Raw genomic sequence first — 22773 nt, 5'->3', positions numbered from 1 at the left:
TACATGTTGCTGAAGGGAATGGCTGCAGCAGTTACTGTTCCCCAGAGCAGGTGACATTTCCTACAGGGTGCTTCCTTAGGGAGGAATTTTAAACCTTAAGATTTCATCTCTCCTAAGAGAAGACTTTAGGTATCTTCTTTCTACTGTCCAAAGCACTACAGGTGTAGAAAAGAGACAAGCAGGTAATGAATGGTTACATTTAATAATGTACTGTAATAATCACAATCACTGTACTACAGATCTGATTGCTAAACCTTCCAGTATCTGAGGCAGAAATTCTTATAACTGTAGGAGTCTGCTCCAAACCCTCTTTTCAATAGTATCAATTTACAGTAATTCCTCACAACACAATCAAGTGATGTATTTTAGGAGAAGAGCATCACCAAGCTCTCCAGCAGGTACATTTGGCTGTGGTGGCTGTTCACAATGCACAGTGCTAATGGGGGGAGTTGAAGTCCCTGCCTTTTCTATGATGCAGAAAATGTACCATTGCCACATAAAAGGCCATTTCAGGGCTGTTGCTGCAGCTCCTTTACAACGTGCCTGTGGCACAGGGACAGGTTTGGGCTCCTTGGAGACAGTTTCCCTCTTAATAGTTGCTGACACCACAAGGCAGAAGTGGCCCTGCCAAGTACTCTTAAGGAACAGCCTGAATTCCCAAATCCGTTCAAGGGGAGCAGCAGCATTCTTTTAGCTTCAGTACTGTGTGGTGGCTGTTGGAGGTGGTGAACTAATGAGACCTGGTCTGACAGGAATCCTTCCTCCTCCACAAGACCCATCCCATGCAGTCTGGTCCAAATCAGATTCCCAGGTTGTCTAGAAGGCTTTCAGAAAGGTGGAATCTCTTTTTCAGCCCAGTGCTGCAAGGCAGCTTAGACAGCTTGTGTTTAAAAGGTTAAGATTTAAAAAAGGCAATAAAAGCTGTGGTAAAATATGGAAAAAATTTAAAATATTTTTCCAAGCAGTCTCTACTTTAAAGTTGTCTTTATTTTTGCTTGTAGATTTTGAGGCGTGCCTCATTGAAAAGAACAGATTTTTAATTTTATATGTTCTCAGAATTGATTGAAGTTCATTATTTCAGCCTGTGTAAGAGTTGCCATGTTTTTTAGGAGTTATGGACCCCTGTGTCACCTTAGAAAACCTCATGCACACTAACTAGACACTTTGAATCCCCTTTAATTTGTAATATTGTCTTTAAAAAGTGGGGATTTCTTCAGCTGTCTTAGATTGGAGGAGTTTGCCTTCACTGAATGAAGAAAATGCTTCCACCTTCAAGAGCAAAGTGACAAAAAGAAGCTCTCATCATCTCTGATTCCAGTAAAGAAAACATGGGAATAAAAACAAAGACATTTCCATTTACAGAGCAACTGTTCCTGAGACGTGATTAAAGCTGTTCAGATTTCCAGTAATGTATATATAATATATTCCTGTATCTGCAACATATTGGTAGGAAAGCTTAAACAGCAGATGTTCCGTGGGACTCCTAAACTGAAGTCCAATCTATATAGAAGACAGAACTTATAATGAGACATAATGTAGCTGTGAGACAAGACTCACAGGCAATTTCCTGCAAGAAAGAGTGAGATTTAATCACTTTGGGCTACTTGTGCAGCTACTGCTAAGGCACGTTAGTTACTCTGTCAGAGGGGGAGATGCTTGTCAAGATTGTAAGCAAACGGAACTGCTGCCAGCCATTTACTCACAGACAACAGATGATTCTCATAGACCATTTGTTTTGTTTCTGTGCTTTTTGTCTTGTGCTTTGCTGTCTCTGTAAAATCCACGGCCTTTTATGTTAGGACACCAGGACATTAGCAATTATGGCTGCACACATAAGCAAAGCCTCCTCTCTGCCACGTCAGTCATCAGAGCTCAGTTTGGTTATTATCTCTGTCACTTCTAAAAGTTACCATTCTAGTGGCTTTATTTACCTCAAGGAAATAACTTGAGAATTTTTGATTGATAGAAGTAATTGCTCAGGTACTTGGAGAAGCCGGTCTTGTGTTACATTTAATGGCCTACAGGTGAGTGACTGCTGCTTCCTAACTGTCAGGCACGGAGAGAGCTGGGGGATGAAATCCAGGTTATCTCAATGCTTGTATTTTCTGCAGCTCACATAAAATATTAGCCCCAATTAGCATTCATGTTGCCAGCCTCAGCTAGCACTCGGTGCAGCAGCGTGAAGGAAAAGCCATACCTGGCAGATAATGAGGCAGGTAATTAGTCAGGGAGTTCCTGGGCACTCATTCCCAGTCCAAAGGCAGGGCACGGACTGTCTCACCAGCAGCTCTGGCACCATCCTGCCAAGCTGCACGCTGTGCACTCCTCAACAACATTTATCCAGCCTTCCTCATCCTGTTGGGATTACTTGCAGCCAGCAGTCCCATCTTGATTTCCAGGTTGATTGCACAGATTGTAACCCAGGGCAAATTTGGCAGAGGGACTGCTGGAGGTAAGGCAAGGAGAGGCAGATGGGGGAAAACGTCATTGACCCAATTGCCTTGTCTGAACTAGATGGAAAATTATATCCTTGTCCCATCACTCCCCACAGATCAAACAAATTTAGGATTCCTAGATGAGTTCTGTGGCATCGCTTCCACAGCCCAGGGATGAGTATTACTGAGGTGAGTGCTACCCTGTGGAGTCATTTAAAGCCAGCCTCGCTGTCACTGCCTTTTCTTTTCCCTCTCAGTACCCTCAGCCACACATCTTGCCTGGCTCAGACTCAGCTGCACCAGTCAAAGGCCCAGCAATGAATTCCACGCTCTGCCTGCATTATCTGATGTTGATGTACTCCTTTCTCATAGGGCATAATTCAGGACAATGACCTAACTGGAATCTTTTTCCAGGATGAACATCACACATACCAATAGATACCTAAAAAGTGGGTAATGAATCTAAACCGTGTTTTTTTAAACACCTGGTTATTGTCAACAGCAAGACCATATTCCAGGCAATTAGCATCCTGCAGACCACTTAGTCTTAGCTAAGAACCATGACAGAAAGGAGATTGAAAAGACAAAAAATTTTAGGTTTCCATGGCAGTGAATCGGGAATGGCATCATCAGCTTCAGTGCAGAACATGTGGGAAGAGGAGAATATGGTCCAAAGGATTATGGCTAGAGAAAGGAGAGAAGGTGGGTGGGCTGGAGACCCCATTTGCCAGAAAACATGAGATAGCACATTTTCCTTTTAAAGCAATAATTTTCATGAGAAGCTCACTTCAGCGCTCAGAGATTTGTTCTCAGAAATGTAAATGTGCATTAGGAGTGTGGGGGCAGCATTGACACGCAGAAAGCAAAGTTCTCCAGAGCAGAGGGAGATCAGTGGTGCCTTCTTGGCAAAGACCCCTCTCTCTTGATTTCCAAAGGACTTGGTGGGTTACTGAATTGTCAGGGTATCAATAAATCAGGGTGATTGATTCTTTCTTTCATTTTTAGCAAATAAAAGCAAACACCATTACAATAATTCACACTCAGAAGAACACTTTCCCCATTGCATCTAATGTAATTTTATCAAGTTAGCACAATCCAGATTAAAATGTGAACACGATCTGTGTTTAATATATCAAAAGCAAATTAAAGTCTGGATTTGAAAAGGTGTTAGAGCTTTTCCTTTCATAAAATAAAATTAGTTCAAATTTGTCTCTGAAGTTTCAACTAAAATGAATTTATTGTTGAAATAGAAACCTATAGCTTAATCCAAGCTTAAAATGTTTAAAACTGAGGACACTTCTTAAGGAATATTTTTATTATTCTCACAAGCTGAGGCACAAATCAGCAGCACTACTGAAATTACTAGAGCTACAGTGGGTAACCCCTTTGAAGTTTATGCCCACAGAAGAGGCCAGGAACAGGGAAATAAATACACGCTTACATTTTTAATAAACTGACACAGATACATTTTTGCAGGTGCTCTGGGTGGGACATGAATATTTTGAAGACTTTGTGTGAGGTCCAGTAGTGGGTGTAAACACAGACTAGCACTACAGTGTTAGTTTTTTTTGACTTGAGGGTTACAAATTCTGTCTTCTGTATTTGCATCCTTTTGCGGCTATTCTTCATACTGTGTAATGAATGACTTTACTAAGCCTAATGTGCACACTGTTGGCAAACACGATATATAAGCATTTGTCTAAATTTGGCTGAAAACCAATTTTGAGTTTGGAAATGTGACTATTTGTTCAAGGAGTAATTCAATTTTAATGGAAAACCACAATGCAGGCCGTGAAACCCACTGACAGAATCCAAACAGAAACAATCAGGCACCTAAACAAGCAGGCTAGGCTAGAAAATACTGAAATGCCATCATCAGGGGACTGTCCACCATCTAATTCTGAGTTTAATCCTGAATTTTAGGCATCTTTTTTTCAAAGGTTTTCTCTCTCAGCCTCAGCTTTTCTTTTAGTAGTGTTGGAGTAGTGATACTTCCTCTGCTTACAGAGGTGGTAACAGGATTGCTTCTCTTCACGCTGCTTTGCCTATGGAAAGTCCTATTAAAGCATTATCTGAACATTTCAGAGGGCTCTGGTGTTATCCTATTACCCACTCACAGAGGCAAGTAGTGGATAATTGGGTTCCAGCTTACCTTCATGGGATAAGAGATTCCTCGTTTAACTCTATCAATAGAAAGATTAAGAGTCCTTGTTATTCCAGGAGAATGAAGTTGCATAGGACAGGAGAAGTGAATAATAGTGAGTATAAAGCCATGGCTGTAAACCAGTAGATCTATTACAATAAAGAAGTTTCAGACAATGAAATACCCTCTCTAACTTTTATGGTCATACTTAGAATTCAGTACATGGAGACACATAACTCCGGATCACGTGAAGCAGAATAAAACAGCCCATTAATTTCATCAGAAGTTTGCAAGCTGACTTGATATATTCACACCTGTCACACAGGTGCTGAGAGTCCTGTGAGAGCAGAGCCAGTGGAAAGGCACTGGGAGCTCATCTTCACTTCCATGACCTCTCTGGCCCGACAGGCGCCGCTTCTTGTACCTGTGTGGGATTTGGTTGGGTTTGCTGGCTGTACACAGGACTTGTTCTACTTCAAACCTCTATTCCCATAGAATCTGCTTTTGCTTGACAACTGGCAAAAGCCTTTTGAAAAAATCTGGCCAAAGAGGAAGAATAAAAAAATTACATTTTGTTTTGAAGATGTGCAAAGTTCAGATTCATGTGCAGGGAGGCGAGGTGCCTGTACCTCCTTTGGTTGTCATGGCCCGCGACACAACTGAAGGGCTTTTCCCACTGGGAACTTTGGGACCTTGCTGGCAGCAGCTCCTAGACCTAGCTAATAATGTGTCCTGGAGACCCAGAGATGGTTTGTTCTCTTTCAGGCAGAGTTTTGTTCCAGGAGATGAGTTAGTGCTGCACCTCTCCTTGCTTTCTTTGTCAGCTTTTATCTGGGAAGCACATGGAAAAGTGCTTAGCACTTAGCTTCCACACTAGGCTGGTGTCTTTTCAACTGTGCCTTGTCTGTAGAAAACTGATGGCTGATGGAGAGTAGGAATGTTTTTTCCACAGCTGCACAACATTTCTAAGCTATTCTCTGCCTTTATCTGCAGTGACCTTACAAAAATACACCCCCCTCTCCTTATGGCTACAAAGCTTAATTACTGTAATTCTGCTTTAGTTTGACTTCCACAGTGGTCTTGGTGCTCTAGAGCATTTATCAGCACATTTATTCCTTGGAATAAACTGATGTTTACGGGATACCATAGGGTGCTGCCTACCTGCAGAGTGTCTGGTAGGCTGTAACTTGTGCTGTTAATTTTTAAAACCTGTAACAGAGAGGCAATATTACTTTGCAAGGCCACCTTTCTGCAGCACCTCCCTAAAAGCTCTTTTTGTTTTGAAACTTTGCATATTTCTCAGGTTTCCACTGTCCTTTCTGTAGCAACCAGCTCCGTGTTGCTGCAGGGATGTTGAAAAAGTGATTTTCTTCTGGATGGTTCTGTCTGTTTTGAAATCACTGGAGGGAAAAATTTCAGGGCATCTCCCCATAGTCCCTGCTAGACCTCCCTAAAGACCTGATTTTTATCTCCTCCTTTCTGGGTCTTTACTTTGCAGAATTCTACTGCATTGTTTACCAATTTAAAAATAATCCTTGCCAGTCTCTGAAGTGCAACCAAAATATGCTTTTTTTGTGGCATAGTAGCAAACCCTTAAATAACTGGGACATTGTATTGGTGATGAGAAAAGAAAACATTTACATAAGGAGCACTTGCCAAACCTTAGCCATTTCTTCTACAGTCAAGAGGAAAATAAAACCTCTTGATTCTCCTAGCATAGATTTAAATGATTATTCTGTGCTATTGTTGAGTAGCAACATTTCCAGGAGAATTGTAGGAAAAACATTGCTTGTAATCATCATCTCCTAATGGGAAAACATAGATATGGGTCAGGCACTGTTAAGAGTGGGAATTTATCAGTAAGGCTGCAAAGGTCAGCTAGGCAGAAAATACAAAGTTATGATGTAGTCTGTTCAACATCCATGGTTAGGGAAAAGCAGTCAGATTTAGATTTTAAATTGCCATTGACATGGGTGTCTGAGCCTTGCTAGGGAAAACTGAACATATTTTATCCACCAGGTACAAGTGTGGACCAGTTCCTGTTTTCCAGGCTTCACAGGATTGAATTATAGTGCTATTTTTCAGTTGTAAACTTTTCAAATTTATGAACCAGACAAGTTCAAACGACTCTGTAAAGGAAATAAATGAGATCTTTGTCCAATTAAACAAAATTACTTCTTTAAGTCATTGTTTTAAGAGATTTTGTTATTCTGTGGCCAAGGATGGGTAGGGAAAGATGCTTCATCATAAATACTGAAAAAAGCTGCATTTTGGAGAAGGGGAAAAAGAACATTAATAAAAATTGTAGGTGGTATTGAGGTGACAGGTACTATAAACACTACAGGAACAGAGACATAAAAGAACAAAATAGTGCCTAGTGAGAAAAGTATATGCACTGGAAATGCAAAATGAGAATCAAGCTGAAAAAAAAAATGCAGAGAGATCTCCCCTGGGGAAATTATTCCTGAGCACACAGGCTCAATGAACAAGAGAAAATTGGAAATGGTAGTGATTAAAGAGGCCCTGAGGTGAGGCTAGTCAAAGAATTAGACAGCAGCAACAGTATGATACGGATATAGAAAGAGGGAATTTTAGGATAGGTTGTGTTTCAAATGCAGTCACTCCCTGGCCAGGGAGCTGGTGCAGCTGACTGATGGCAGCAGCAGGTTGATGTTGGCTTTCTCTGGTGCCTGGAAATCCCTACCCTGGCTTTCTGCAGCCCTGAGTTTCCTCACTCCTGCTGGGTGAGGAAAATGGAGATTAATTGCTCATGACGTGAAACACAACAGCAACTTTCCTAATTATTATTTTCAATCAAATCATTGTGATTTTCCTATGAGAAAGGGAATAATTAAGGAAAGCAGAGGCTTGAACTACATTGCTTTTAAACATAGCCAGTTAGTACTCCAATCAGCAAGGAGAGCAATCATTTCTCATTGTCTTGTGATGGAAAACTTCCTCCTTCCTCCCCCACTTCACATTTTGTAGTAAAAAACTTCTCCTGTTATAAAGGAGAAGTCATCTCAATAGTAAAGAATTGCAATCAGCAGCATTCTCCTCTGACTCTGAGGCAGACTTGCACTGATCCAGTAGAAAGGGCTGCATGTGCAAATGCCAGATCCAGCCTTTCATACCCATAAACTCCCTGGTGCAAATAAAAGCAGGTCACAAATTGAGTTAAAGCACCACTCAAATGTCATCCCAGCTCTTTATTCACAACCCTTCATGTAAGTGGGAAGTCTGTCCTGAGCCAAAGGCTGTTCAAATGCAGCAGTTCAGGGGGCACTTTGGGCACGTGCTTCCTGTTGGACTGCGGGGTGCTGCATCCAGGGCTCATTCAGGGAGCCGTCACCTGTGGCTTTGCTGAGAAGCATCTTCACATCCAGCTGAAAGCAGACATCAGCAACCTCCCCAAATAAAAACTGCCACCCCCAAACACCCAAAATGTATTTCTTCTCCTCAAAGAAAAGGTTTGCTTCGATACTGGCAGTCTCTTTCAGATGAAGGAAGCAGGTGACTTGTGGTTTTTTAAGTTTACAAAGTGCAGAATAAACGATCACGTAAACACTTCTTTTTCTTGTTTGTTTGTTTTTTTGTTAATGTTTGTTTCTGTACCTGGGGCTACCATGGCCCAAATTATTCCAGGGAGCTTGTTATGCTAAGCTTGGCAGAGAAGTTAGTCCTCAGGAAGTTCAAGGTCAGTGCTTGAGCTTTGGAGGGCTGTGTGTCCTTATTGCTAACTTGTGCTCAGTTCTTATCCTGCAGTGAGAAAAGACTTATCTGCATCTCTACTTTATGCTTTTTTTCTTTGTTCTTGTTTTGGTTTTGTTTTTTTTTACACTGGGGAAGAAAAATGAAACCAAACCAAATTTTTTTTCCCAAGAACTTTGATATAAATCTCTGCCAAAATAAACGGAATCACACTGGAAGAGTATTTTTCCACTGCATTGTGCTGTTATGGATTTATGCTTCCCAGCCACTCGTGTCACTCAGCCCACCACATTTCTACTGATGCCTGTCACTCACAGAAGAGAACAGCAGCTCCCTGTATATCCTGACTGAGCAACATGACAGTCAGTGGATTTTTAATGAGATAATGCAGTTCATGGAAGAGCTGAGCCACAGCTGATAAGTGAATGTAAAATACAGCCCTTGCTCTTTTAATCCCTCCTGCTTACTTTACATGAGAACAGAGTCTTTGTGAGCACCATACTGGAAGCTCATTATACAAGAAGAATAAAATTCAGCTCCTTGTTTTTATGTTATTTTTGTTGGAGACATATCCCATGTAGGGGTCTGGACTATAAAGAAGCCTTAACGTAAAAGAAAGAAACAACAGGATCAGTGACAAGCCTAATTGGCTTTTTCAGATGTTTAAAACATGAGGCCAGCACATCCATGTATGTGATGTACATGAGATGAGTTTCTGGTAAAGAATTAAGTGAAGAATCTTAAAATGGCATACTGAGCATGTGTGGATTTCCAGGGTTTGGTTTGGGCTGAGACATTAACTGAGGGTAAATAGTCCCCAGTAGTTAGTAATTCCAGTAGAACAAGGAGTGTGATGCATCTGTAGTAGCAGTGGTGAATTTTGCTCAAGAAATCTGGCAAAAGTCTCTTTAAGCGAAGAGGAAAAACCATTTGCTTCCTGGGATTCTGGGGGCCTTTCAGAAAAAGGTCCCCTTGTTGTGCGGAGCACAGGGTGTGCGCTTGTTTGTGGGGGATGCAGGAGGTGAGGAGCCCTGTCCTGCTCCCCTCAGGGGCAATAGCAGGGTCAGACCCTGCTCCTGTGGTGGTGTCAGTCAGCAGGGATGGCTCTGAGCCCTATGTGTGTCCCATGTCCTGCAGGGTGTTCATCACCCCCAGTCACTGGAGACAGGAGGGGTGGATGACAGCAGAATATTGGCCCTAATGGAATAATTCATATGGTACCCACTTGGTCTCCCAGCAGCTTCCCCTGTATCTCTGTGCCACCACAGAGATTTCCACATTTCTCTTTTCTTGCTGTTACTTTGTCTCCTGAGCACATTTCTGGAGCTTTGTTGTTCCCTGATGGCTTTGTGTGTGCTGCTTACCTTGAGGAATGTTTGTTTACAGTTGCAGGGTAGCCTTTGAATTTAAGCCACCACAGCCCTGACAAACATCAATTTCACTTTCCAGTGTTTACTTTTAATTTTTTTTGCTTTTCTCTATCGGGTTCCCTCAGTGTAACAGGACCTGAGTTTGACAGTGGGGAGTTTGACATTTGCTCATTGACGTGCAAAAGCTCCAAAGAACTTGGGTGGATTTTAGACTACAGCTTCCACAGGGAAAAACCAGAGATGCAGCAAAGGTGGTTCAAATTGTAAGCAAAGTCAGTTATTCAAAAATATCCCATTATTTCTTCTCAAGTGCAGTTATTCTCACTGCAGTTTGGGTGCAGGAGTGTAACATTTGTGAAAGTACAGCCATGTGCTATTTGAAAACATTCATTTTGAAGGAGACTCATCTTTTCATTCTTTTCTTCATCAGGATAGTTTCATTAGATTCAGGTGTACTTTTTAAGACTTTTTTTGCTGTATAATTGGTTAACTCATCACATCTGTGAGTTTTTTTGATTAATGGGGAGAACAACCTGGTTACTTAACCCAAGCTGTATCCTGGGTGCTTCTGCCCCAAGAGCTGAGTTGAAGCCAGCAGCATTGGGAGAGGTCAAAATCCCATTTCCAGAGCCCTGGTCTGAAGACTGTTAGAAATTCTGCTGTGATTTGCTTTTATTGCACATTAGTTTTAATAGGATATTATTGGTTTGTGAATACCCTTTTCCCAGATGCTGCTACAATGTAGTTTTTATTGCATAGCAGTTTTAATGTGATTTTACTGCTTTATAAATACACTTTTCACCATTCTTGCCTTGCTACCGTGGCTGTACCAATATGTTTGCACATTACTGTTACTGCTGTCTTAAAATCAAGGTTAAAGCAATCACAGTAGGGCTGTGCAGAATGAATGATAATTGAAAGTGCACCTAGCAGGATGCTCTTGATATTCTATAAACAAACAAAGCAGAATCTTTATTCATTATTTATCACTTGTTCTTTGTGACATTTCTTTGCAGGATGTATCTTCTTCCTTTCACAGAGCTGAGCCAAAACATATGTCAGGCCAGATGCATACATTTACCTCTCTCCTTTTCTCCCACGCTGAATCACAATCACTTTGATTTTGCCCAAACTGTGCTTTCCTTATGAATTTACTCCATTTGAAGAGAGTAGCATACAGAAGGTTTTAAATACTGGCATAAGATTTTGTTCTGTCAGTGCCCTGGTATTCCAAGATGTATTAAAAAATTTAAATCAGTAAAATTTGCTGACCCAAAATTTTAGGCTTCTGGGTAGAAATAATGCAGATTGCCTGACTAAAAAGTATGAATCCCCCACAGTTGTGGTTTAGCATTCTCTTAGCATCTGGTAGGCTGGAGAGCACCTCTTTTCACAGGATACAGGTGCACTGTTCTGTTTTTTCAGTTTTATGAATATTTATGAAGTAGTTCCAGCTCTTCTGTATCTCTGTTAACAGCTGTAGGTATTTGCCTCTGGTCAGGGATTTAAGCTCTTTTGTCTTTAGCGAGCCACATGACCCTCCTGTACTATAACCTGTAATTTCTACCAGTGTCTCTCTTATTCCATCCCTAGATTTACAGGTAGGCTTTGTTGTTATTGTTGCCTTTATTTCTTTACTGAACCAAAAGTTGCCTGGAGTTCTCTTCCTTCTTCACAGGATGGCTTTGATTTTAAACAAGTTTTAACCATATTTTTCTGTATGAAAATTCTTCCTGTTCCACCTCTGTTATATTTTCTTCTGGTTTGGAAAGTGAAGCCCTCAGAACTACATGTGGATGTGTGTTTTGGTTGAAATGCTTTTCTCTTCTTTCAGGCTGGACCTGGCAGGGTGAAGATCCCTGTCCTTCAGGCAACAGCCTGTGCCCAGTGCAGTGATTTATCCAACCTTCTGCATCATTCCCAAGGCACAGCTGACTTATTCCAGGTGCGCTGTGCTACCTCCTAGGTTTGAAAGGCCCTTGCTGAAGTCAGTGGGAAAATGCCCTCTTCTTTGAATGAACTCTGTGTTGAAAACTACTTTTTGGAAGCCCAAACTGTTTTATTTCTACCTTCCTTTAAAAAAAAAAATCTTTCACAAAAAGATCCTTCAGAACAGAATTGTTTTCATAGTCTTTTTTCTCTTGCTTTGATTGCTTTTGATTGGGATACAGCTTTGCAGTTCTGTGAGGAGTAGTGTCTCACTGTCCTTTGCTCTTTCTTACATGCTGGTATAAATCAATGAGGTTCTGCTATGTACATATCTTCTGATCTGTGAAGAAACTAATTTAATTCCAAATTAGCTGCTCTCAAAACTACTTTTTTTCCTTCTTCATCTCAACACATTGCAAAGCTACAAGTAACTGTAGGCTAATTTTAATGAGAACAGTGGAAGGAGATAAATGTCAGTATACATCAGAGCATCTTAATTTCTGTCCGGTTTAGTGAGCGAGGAGGGCATTACTGAGATCCCTTCCATATTCATAAATTCTGCCCAGCTTCTCACTGCTCTTCAGAAACCCCCTGACCTTCCCCTTAACTTCCTTAACCCAGAGTTCTCCAGCTTTTCTGATCCTTCTATTTCATCCCTTTCAGTTATTTTGCTTGCACTGCCTGGGACCATTAGAATGACTTCAGACAGGGTTCTCTGCCTGCCCTTGGTGTGTCTGTATTTATCTCTTCCCCGATATTTGCATTCTTCAGCAGACACAGTCGGTTTTTGTTCTGTGTTTGTCAGTTAACAAAGTGAAGAGGTTCACTGTCAAGGGCTTATAGGCAATAATTCTGGCAATAAATATTAGGATAAAACGTTCAAACATCTCTACACCGAGATGTTTTGTTAACTCCAACCTTGTTTTGAGTTTAAACAGGAGCATTTTCATCAAGTTGTTACTTGTAGAAGGTTTGCTGTCATATTCAGTAAGGGTAAGACAAAACAATTAAGGCATCCACACACAACTTCATTTCAGTGGTCACATGTTCTGTTCTTCTGTTTCCCAAGTGCCTGTGCTTTGTTCTTGCAGCCTGCAGGAGGTACATCCTACCTTAGAGGCAACCCTGACTATTTGCATAAATCACCAGCCTTCCACATTTATCATCATAATGAAGTTTGCAGATGTTATTCCTCTCTTTTTTTCCCCCTCTGTACACATCCAGAGCAATTCAGACACCATCCTCACTGGCTTTTAGAGGGAAGCCATCCCAACATTCCGTCAAGCTGGAAAGGTAAAATTCTGTGCAGTAAAGGAAATATCACCATGCACATGTTTACCATATGAATATAAGAAATAATTTGAATTCTACATGTGGCATGAAAGTATGTGGACATACAGAGATGGTATTTCCTAAAGCTAAAGTATTTTGGTATTTTCTGTACTGACCTTAACTCTGAGTTGTGTATCTCAGAGTTAAACCTGTCCTCTGGTTCGTATCTTAAGTCAAGTACACATCCCTCTTTGTATATTAAAAATAAAAACAATAGAAATAGGCTATTTCTCCACCTAATTATGTCAAACTAGCTTACAGAAAGCAGGAGTTATTTCACAGATGCATTCCCACGTGTACTGTTTCCACAGAGATTCCCCCAAGACCACAACATGAAATAAACTCTTTTTAAGGAGATACACAGTTCATGAGCAAAGACTCTCTTAAGTATTCATGAAAATAAAACCAATATTGTAGAAATTTCTTTTTCTTGTAGTGGACTTTGCTTCTGGCTGCTCTTCTTGAGCATAAGTCAAGTATTAACCAGAAGAAAAGAGTTATCAGCTTCAAGTTATATATTATTTACCTCTTTATTTTCATGTGTTTTAGAGGTCAAGAGACAGTAAAAATCCTCTTCATTTTTTACTATTTCCTTAAATTCTTCGAAGGTAGGAGAAAATGGGATTTTGGGCTGGTTTAGGTTTTTTGGGTGTGGGTTGTTTTTACTCAGTGTGATTTAGTCTGATTGCTTCTGCAAAGAGCTGATTGAAACTAAGGCAAAGCTTCATTAGCATCACGACATGTACTTGTGCTTAAGTTTCATAATTCTTCCAGGTCTGACAATAGAAAAGACATGCTTTTTGGTCACAGGGAGAGAAAACTAATTAAGTTTTCATTGAAAATGACAGCAAGTATCTCTGAGAAGAGATTTATTTTTCCAGCTTTTGAATTATCTCCAATTCTGGTATAGTCTGAAAGTTTCAGACCAAGAAGACTGTACCAAGCAGAGCAGAACATTCTTGTAAGAGCATCTCCCATGCCTCAGAGATTTGTTTGTATATCTGATGGTAACATATTTTGTACTTATTGTGGTCCCAGCATCACAGCCCGCTTTTAAAGCAAAGCAGATTGTAAAAGAGGCCGCCAAGGTTGGCTAGAGCTGTCAAGCTGGCACAGCAGAGGCCCCTCCAGTCGTACCTGAGAGCAGAGAGACTGAATGGCTGCTCACAAAGCACCAGGCTAAATTCAACTATGAGTTAGGAACATCAGGGCTAGGGCTTCAATCATATCAGCTATCAGCAGGGTGAAGGGCTTCGCAGCCAAAGAGCTGCAAGTTGTGTATTCCTGCACTCTGAAGCATAAATAAACTGCAGGAAGCACCACAGGTAATTTGCCTCTAAAATGGTAATTACAAAAAAAAGAAGAGAAAAGTTTGATGGTTTTCTAGGGCACAGTCCTACAGTAACTATGGCAATATTGTCATTAAAATCACAGGGGTTTTGCCTCATTGAATAAGGTCTACAGGAGCAAGATAATAATGTAAGGAAAGGTAAAGCATATATGAGGAGAATCTAATTTGTCCTCGAGGAAGTCAAGCAAGTCAAACAATTATCTCACCAGTGACTTTTGAGAATGTACAGAGGTTGAGTTTAAGGCATTTGTGACACAACACCCACAGAGCAGCAGCAAGGGGAGAATTAAATGCTTTAGTGTCATGGAATCATTGAATGGCTGAGGCTGGAAGGGCCCTGTGGGATTCATCTCATCCAGGCTGTGTCACCCACAGCAGCAGCCCAGCAACATTTCCAAGTGGTTTTGTACAGCTCCAGGGATGGCAGCTGCAGAGCCTGTGTGGGCAGGCTGTGCCAGTGCCTGGTCACCCCCACAGTGAGAAGCAGGGGAACCTCTTGCCTTTCAGAGTGTGCCCATTGCCTCTGCTCCCTTGGAGTCTGTTCATGTACAGGGTGAATCAGGTGGGGTTATCTGTGTGCCAGAGAGCTGGAGGAGGCAGCAAGGATTAATGTGCCCAGCTGGTGTGATAGACTGCAAGAGAACCATAGCACTGATATCCATCCAACACGTTTTTTATCAGTCTTACAGCTCACAAGGCTCATCATGGATTCCCCCATTTGAATCATCCACTTGAGTCTCTTCACCCAGCCTGTCCCAGCAATACCTTCCAGTTTCACAGATTCTGTCACTGGATGGATCCCTGCTATTCTGGACTTTGCTTACTCCTGTCAGTTTATGACCCTTTACATCTGTGTCCAAGCTTCATATCTTTCAGTCTTATTGCCTTCATTTAGAAGAGGAATAGAAGAATAGAAAACTAATATATTCTACTATTTGCAATTCCTAGAAAGGAAAACAGTTATTTCTCATAGAGGTAGATGAAATTCAGCAGCAACATGGACACAGGCTGTGCTTATTCTCAAAAGAAATCTCTTCCTGGATTTCTACTAGCTGAGGAGATATTGAAAATGAGCCTTTAAGACTTGAACTTCAATCTCATGGACTGACAGGAGTACAGGAGAGGTTTCATTATGTAGGAGCATTTGGATAAGGCTTAGTAGAGGTTTTTCAGCCACTTGACAGACCAGGTTGTCTTTTTTTGTGTGCCCTACTCTGTATGAAAACTTTAAAAGAAAAATAAAAATAGAAAAGTCCTGGGAATATGAGGCCAAGGGAGTTTATTATTTATTATTTGTCAGGAAGTGTGGGTGACTGCAAAGTTCAAACTTGGTGAAAAACATGATACTGATGTTTTTATTCACTTTGTTTATGTGGGATGCCATTAACTGATGAATGTTGGAGGAGTGCACGTTATGAACATTTTGAACAAAGATACTTTATCCCAGTAACTCTGCTGTCTTGTAAAAGGATCAAAGAAAGGGTCACGTGGTTTTTGATAAACAAAGTGTACAAGTCCTTCATCACATTCACTAGAGGCTAATTGATGAGCTATGGAGACAAAACAATGGAGAAAGGATCCAAGGATGTTTTCCAGAAAACAGGATGTGTTTCTGAAGAGCAGATGACATAACTGAAAGCTAGCAGTGAACACATGCATGCAGACTGCCATAGGGCTGGTTGTATGTGCAATTTGTTCTCAGCTCAACAAGAGTTTTTAAGGCTCTTGCCAGGAGTTTCAGTTTGGAAAGGACAAAATAGAATCAGATGCTGTGACTTCAAAAGCTCATCATTGCAGGCACAGGGGCCTTTCTGATTTGTGTTCTTGTGCTTGACATTTTCCATCGTGTCTACACCTGTGAGACTGTGCACACCTGCACAGCTGGGAGAGGGAAGAGAATAAAGCTGGCTTCCAGTACTGACACTGAGCACTGAGTGATCTCTGGACATCCACTGGAGAGCCCACACAAAGTTTGAGTATACCCAGACCTCCAGCTGATAGAGCCCTTCTCCCTCTTGTGCACAATAAAGTACAAATGGCAGTTCAGAAAATGTAGAATCGCAAGTAGCACAAGAGGAGAGAGAACTCCTGAAGCCCTACTGCTCCTGGTCAGCAGTGGAAGGAAATAAGTTCAACTGAACTCATTCATTTAAATGATAATTTAAAGATCTGTTTTGTTCACAGGCATCTGAGCATGAGATGGCAGGAGGGTTCATGTGATTCAGCTTCTCCCAGTTCTCCAATAGGAACGCTGCCCAAGCTGCCAATTCAGGGCAGGAATAACAGAGTGTTCAACGTGGTGACAATTTCCCAGCTCCCCAGTAAGTCTTGGATTTTTCCTTTCTTGGCTTCATAAAATAGCTTGAACCACAGAGCTCTTGGTAACAATCTGATTTCAAAACATAAACCTAATGTACTCTGTTAATGACTAGGGATATAAAAATATTTCATATTCTGTCTACCCTATGAAAATTAACCTTGCATTATACTGACTCTTGGCTTGATTTAGCAATTTGAATTGCCGGCTGTTATGCAAAGTTGGATTTCTGTTCTTCTGGTTTTTGACCTGGTAGAAGGCGAATTGTAAATGGCACATCTAATTAAAAAAAAAAAAAAAAGAGAGAGAAAGAAAAGCTTTTGTGGACAACAACAACATGTACAAGCAAATGCTGCAAAATTCAATTAAGGCTGAAAGAAGAAACATTGCACTAGGGAATGTCTACTACAGAACAGGGGACGTTTTCTGTGCAATAGTCCTTCGAAGCGTACAGGAGTTGGCATCACTCTTGTTAGATCATGTTGGAGTGCAGCCTTACAATTCTATGGAAAAGTATTGCTCTTTTTATTTGAAGGCTAGGAAAAGGGATGTGATTCATTGTTTTTAAAGGAAAAACCTATACAAGTGTGTGTCTTAAGGGCATCATTACCCTCACAGGGCTTTTTGCTTCTAGAGCTGATGTTTGAAGCTGGCTCGTGCCCACACCAGTTGGAAATCATCACCATCTGAGACCTGGTCCTATAATGCAAAAAATTCTCCAAGGTCAGTGGTAGCTTTGTATGCAGAGGGGATTCATAATAAACCTTTCTTAATCGCTTTTCAGTGGCTTTTGTGAAGTGAGAGTTCTCAGTTCAGAGCCCAGTGCATGCCTGCAGCCAGGAAGCCACACGGCAGCATCACAGGTGGTTTTGTCTGGTGTCTTAGCTGGGACACTGAGCAGGTACCTGAGAGCTGTGGCCCTGAAATCACAGGGTATTGCCTCTTGCAAGTGAAGCTGTACTGAGTCAAATAAGAGCACAGTCTGTAATTAAAAAAACTTCACAGGGAAATTCAGCTGTTGGAAAGTATTTTAATATTCCAGTCTGAGACTAAGAGGTAGGGACATTCTTCATTACGCTGCCAGTTCTAGATGAGGAGTTCTAGAAATGCTTTTGTAAAGACTGATTTATTAAAAAATGCAATGCAGCTTGTCTCACATGAGTGCTGTCACTGCGTTACCTTCAGAAGAGGGAGCTTGAAAATGGATTTTATTCAGTGTTTACACGGCTAGAGAGTAAGATACTGTGGGAGGAGACAAATGAAATTTGAGTTTGATCAGTTCACACTGAAAGCTGAAGAAAATGGAAGGAGGATGGGAAAAATTAGCTTATTTGTTGTTAATTTACTGCTTTGTTGGTTTGAGCAGTGGCTAATGTGCCTGTCCAGTGACTTAAGGACAAAGTGTACTGGGCTTTTTCTGACAGCAGCTGAACAAATTCATGCGTTCTGAAACAGATTTTTCCCTAGAAGAAAGCATCAATTCCATACCATAGCCATGCATAAAGCTTCTCACAAGATGCAGACCCTCAGCTTTCTGTCCAGTTTTAACAACTTTAAATTCTCTCTCTGTGTATGAATGGACAGACTCATCTCAGAAGTGGCTACGAAGGCAGGGAGTGCAGTGCATACAACGGGATCATGGAAGGAAAGAGGGAGAGAATTCGATCTTTTGCTTCAATGACATCATCAGCACACGGCAGAAGTTGGGAAATGACACCTGTCCCAGAACACAGGAGCATTTGGAAGTCAGGCTGGAGCTGTAGCTTGCAGCTCTGGCAGTCTCCTAGCAAGGGAACCTCCCTCGGTGCTCCGCCAGGGCTGCTCTGCTGTGTGTGACATCACCAAGTGGAAAATGGCAATAGCACGCTAAAATACATTTGCACAAGGCATGAGATTGAGCACCAGAGTGTACAAAGATGGATTTTTCAGGAGAACGTGTCCCTGTCCAGCACAGTAATTCATCTTCATCTAATAAGATACAGAGCCCAGTCAAGCGTGCATAAATCATTCCTTGTTTGTTCTCTTTGTGCTGGGCGTGGATGGGATTAGAGTGCTTTGGACACTGTTTATGTCAAAGAGGAGAAGTGTTGCAGTGTGAAGATAAAGAAGGAGAATGCTCCTTTGCTGCAGGCAAAGTGTGCACCTCCATCAGTTTGCAGTCTGCTTCAAACAGCAAGTAGTGTTTGGGAGAGCAGAATACTAATTGTAGAAAAGAATTAACAAACAATGTTCTGTACGAGTTGAGAAGTTCTGACAGTGCCCTTCAGTGAAAAACACCAGCCTCCAAAGTGGACTGAGGGAGGAGCTCCTCGGCAGAAATCCCAGCTCCTCAGTTCTTTGCTGGCTGTGTTGCTCACTTATGGTGAACTTGGGCTTTCTCCCTGAACTCAGTGTGGCTCAGCCTTCCCAGAGCCTCCTGCATGCCCTGATCTCCTGTGTGTCCAGAGCAGTGGCCCTTGAGTCGTTTGCAGACTCTGGGGAGATAGTTACAAATGGGTGAGTTGTTAGAGCGTCACAGTCGCCGTCGTGTGCCAGAGATATCGGCTGTGCTCCCCCTGCTGCACTGAAGGATGGCAGGAGCATCTCTTCCTGTGCACAAATCCATCTAATCACAGATATCTGTGACACTTCAGAAGCAGGTAGTGGGCAGGGAGCTGCATCCAGATTATTTCATGTGAATCCCCTGAGTTGTCCAGCTGCCTCTGTGCCCTCTCCTGCAGAGTTTGTGGCTCAGGAGCAGGCACGACGTGCAAGAGCTGTGGCACACCATGGCTAAATGAAATTAAGTGGTAAGGCTGACATGCCAAAGCAGCATTTTCCAGGCACAGCTCCTAGGAAACTTGACAGGGAATTGCATACAATATTTGTGGCATTATAAAGTGTTATAATTCACTGCTATTATATGACCACCAGCTGCTAGCTTAAACCTACTATAATTTCTGCTCTAGAGCAACCAAGCTGAAAGGTAGAATTCAACTCCTTGTGATGGTAGTCCCCTTTTTCATATATTTGCACAATATCTAGTGCAGTGGGGCACTGTTAACAATAGGAAGTTTTAGCTTTTAATTTTAATCTTCAGTCTGTCTGGGTTAGCATTTGCCTTTAAGGTGGCTTAACATTTTGCATGTAATTACAGTCTCTGGATCTTCGAAAAGAACTGTTTCTCTTGAGTTTTCTGAGTGGAATAAAATACACTTATTAGCCTGTAACCTTTTTTAAATCCCTCTCCCATATGGTATTCATGTGGCATCACATATAACAATATAGGATAATAACCTGCATAAGATGGGCTATCATGAATATTGATGAACAGGGTAATTAAGATCTCTGTGCATGGTGCATGATTACATATGGGCAACCTATTGACGAAATTTCTTAAGATTAAATCAAAATAATACATGATAAACATAAGATATTATCTGATATTTCAATCCATTTCATGTTTGGGGAGAAGTGAAATATTAATAAGCAGAAAGATCTGGTATTCAAATTAATTCTAGCAGGAAAGAAAACAATTTCACCCTTTTTTTTCTTTACCTGTTGACTTGTGGGACAGATGACAAGCTGATATGTTTCCCTGGAGGCTAACATCTTATGTTCCAGAATACAGGCTTTCATTAAAAAAGGATGACTTGTGAGGAGGTGTTCATATTCATGTGAACAGAGTGCAGTGCTCATCTTCTCTAGTGCCTACAGACAGCCTGAAACGACCAGCGTGACAAACAAACCACAGCTGAAGCAGCCGATAGCAACTCCAGCATCAGTGGTGAGGATTTATTCGTGTTCTTGTTGGGTTTGATCTCCCAGCACTATAAAAGCTCTGGGCTCACTGATGGATAGATGCTCTGAATCCTCCATCAAGGCTGGTCCAGCACTGTGATGAGCATTGTGTGATGGTCACTCAAGCTCCATCTCCAGGTTAACCACACTTTTTGCCCTCACTGCTCACAGAATGCCTCTGCTTCACTCTGCTGATTTAAGGGCTTCTTCTAATTTCCATCCTGACTTTCTGCACCAATTTTACCCAATTGTTATTATGCCAAAAATCTCTTTTTCTTAAATACCTGTGAGCTGCCACTGCATATTAATGTCTCCCCCTCGAGTGCTGCAGCTGTATGAGCTCTCAACCTTCACCTCGACTATCATGCTGTGCATTCACCTGATCATGGGGACAGCTCTTCTCTCCACCTCTTCCGCTTGGAATCACTTTCCCCAAACTTTAACCAGCCCTCCAAGTGAGGGTGTACCTCAGCCATATGAAATAGCATCAACACTTCCATACGTCCACCTCTTCTTTTCCTGTCTGAAAACTGCTTGCAGTATTTTCCAGACACATCACTTTGGCTGCTGACAGACAATCCCTAACTTTGACTGGTCCCCACGTCCTTTCTCACCTCAGTGCTTGCCAGCTGATGAGCTCTCAGTTTGGAGCAGACAGTGCTGGCATTGATCCTGCAGCGTTACCTTGCATGCTGAGTCCCCTCCCACTCCTCTGCAAACTCCTCTGGTTCTTGCTCTTTGTTTGTTGCCACAGGGAAGCGGGGCTGTGCTTTAGGTGCTGCGTGTTCAGGAGCACACAAGGCAGGAGGGATTTTTTATACAGAAGAAAGGGAAGGGTGTGAGGAAGTTGAAGGCAGTGCTAAAGCATTCTGCTTTTCTCAAAAAAAAAAAAAAAAATCAGCTAAATTACCCATTTTCTCCAGAGTTACTTCTGCCAAGGGAAAGGAAAGATGAAACTATGATGATTTTTCCAGCTGACTCTGAATGACATTCTGCTTTGGGAAGTGTTTGGATTACTGCTCAACTGAAGTGCTGGATATAGCAGTTTTAATGTTTTTCCTCTTTGCAATGTACAAGACTATTTTAGAACTTCTCTTTTGTTATTGGTGTGGAAAACAAATTGATTTTAGGGTAATAATACAGATTCTTCTTAACTCTATTTTATTACATATTCTAAAATCAATTTTTAACAGAAGTTTTAATTGCACATTACTTTCTTTGAAAGGGCAGAGGTGCTTCAGATTGTTGATTGTGCTTGCAGAGACTTGGTTTCTTTTTCATTTTCTTCCATCCCCATTATCCCTTTCCTGTAACCAATTTCAATATTGCTAAGGAGCTTTCACTCAAATTGACATACATTCGAAAAAAACTCACTAAAATTAATACATTCTGAATCAATGCTGCTATTTTATTTTTTTTTTGTATATTTATTAACTTGGAACCTCTGACCCTGATATAATGGGAAGGAAGAGTCTTTTCTCTCTTTTCATAAGCAAATTTCTTGGTAAATTGCAGTGGAAAATGCTCAGTCCTCCTCATTAATGGATCTGTCTTGCACTTCACATGGCATGACTTGAGCAGGAAAGGGTGGGTTTGCAGCTTGCACACACACCTAATGAATTCCTGAGCTGCTTGAATTCCAGAGCTGCCCATTTGATCATTGTGCAAAGATGACAGTTGTCTCGATACCCTGATTAACGTGGAACAGAACATATTTATAACAATAGTTTATTCTAAGCCTGGAGATAAAACTGCCTTTCTGCTGCCAAGCAGTCAGCACCCACGGCATGATGCAATTAGCAACTTCCTTCCAGTGGTTTGAAAGACGTTACTATCATGTATGCAGATAGATTTTTTAGGCTAAGTTATTGAAAATCAAATAGAAAGTTCTGAAAAGAAACAATAAATGGGTTTTCCATCTGAAAGCCAGTGGCTTTATAGGGAAAATCGGTAAGTGTGGCTGGTTTCCTGTATTGTTTGCTACGGAATAGTCATTACACACTTCACAAGTGAAGGGTATTGTCATCACAATAATGGCAAAATGTGGCTCAGTTGTAAACTTGAACAGTGTTGGGGATTTTTCTTTTCTGAGATTGAATCTTAGCTGATTACATTTTTGACCACAAGCATTTCTTAAATGTTAGGCCACATTTTTCTCCTCATTATATAGATGAAACTTGTAAAGAAAACCTTTTCCAGTTTCACAAGTTTCTGATTAATCCAAAGAGCATTATAAATCTACAATAAGTTTGCCTTTTGACTAGCAGCATTTGTAATAGCTTTAAAAAAGTAATCATTAAGTGACTAATAACAAGCAATTGCCTTGATGCTCCTTGTTTTCAAATACTGATCTCAATTTAATGTCTTCCTGCAAGAAATTGCCAACAAGAATAATACAAATAAAA

General features: G+C 41.2%; 1 protein-coding gene across 15 annotated transcripts in view; it reads left to right on the top strand.

Moving 5' to 3' along the window:
- LOC111929010 (bifunctional heparan sulfate N-deacetylase/N-sulfotransferase 3) overlaps positions 1-22773 on the top strand; it is a 255816-nt gene that overhangs the window by 178530 nt on the left and 54513 nt on the right. For 6 of the 15 annotated variants that reach the window (XM_086888077.1, XM_086888078.1, XM_086888075.1 and 3 more), the window contains one exon: positions 16456-16592. The gene's annotated coding sequence lies outside the window, so the exon portion shown is untranslated. Of the gene's footprint in view, positions 1-16455; positions 16593-17206; positions 17312-20144; positions 20355-22773 lie in introns of all 15 variants that reach the window. The other 9 variants (XM_086888067.1, XM_086888065.1, XM_086888072.1 and 6 more) reach the window with 4 other exon arrangements.

Source organism: Cyanistes caeruleus, chromosome 5, assembly GCF_971803275.1.
Source record: "Cyanistes caeruleus chromosome 5, bCyaCae1.hap1.1, whole genome shotgun sequence".
Taxonomy (NCBI): Eukaryota; Metazoa; Chordata; class Aves; order Passeriformes; family Paridae; genus Cyanistes; species Cyanistes caeruleus.
Note: the sequence above shows the minus strand (reverse complement) of the source record. Positions and strands in the feature narration are given on the sequence as shown.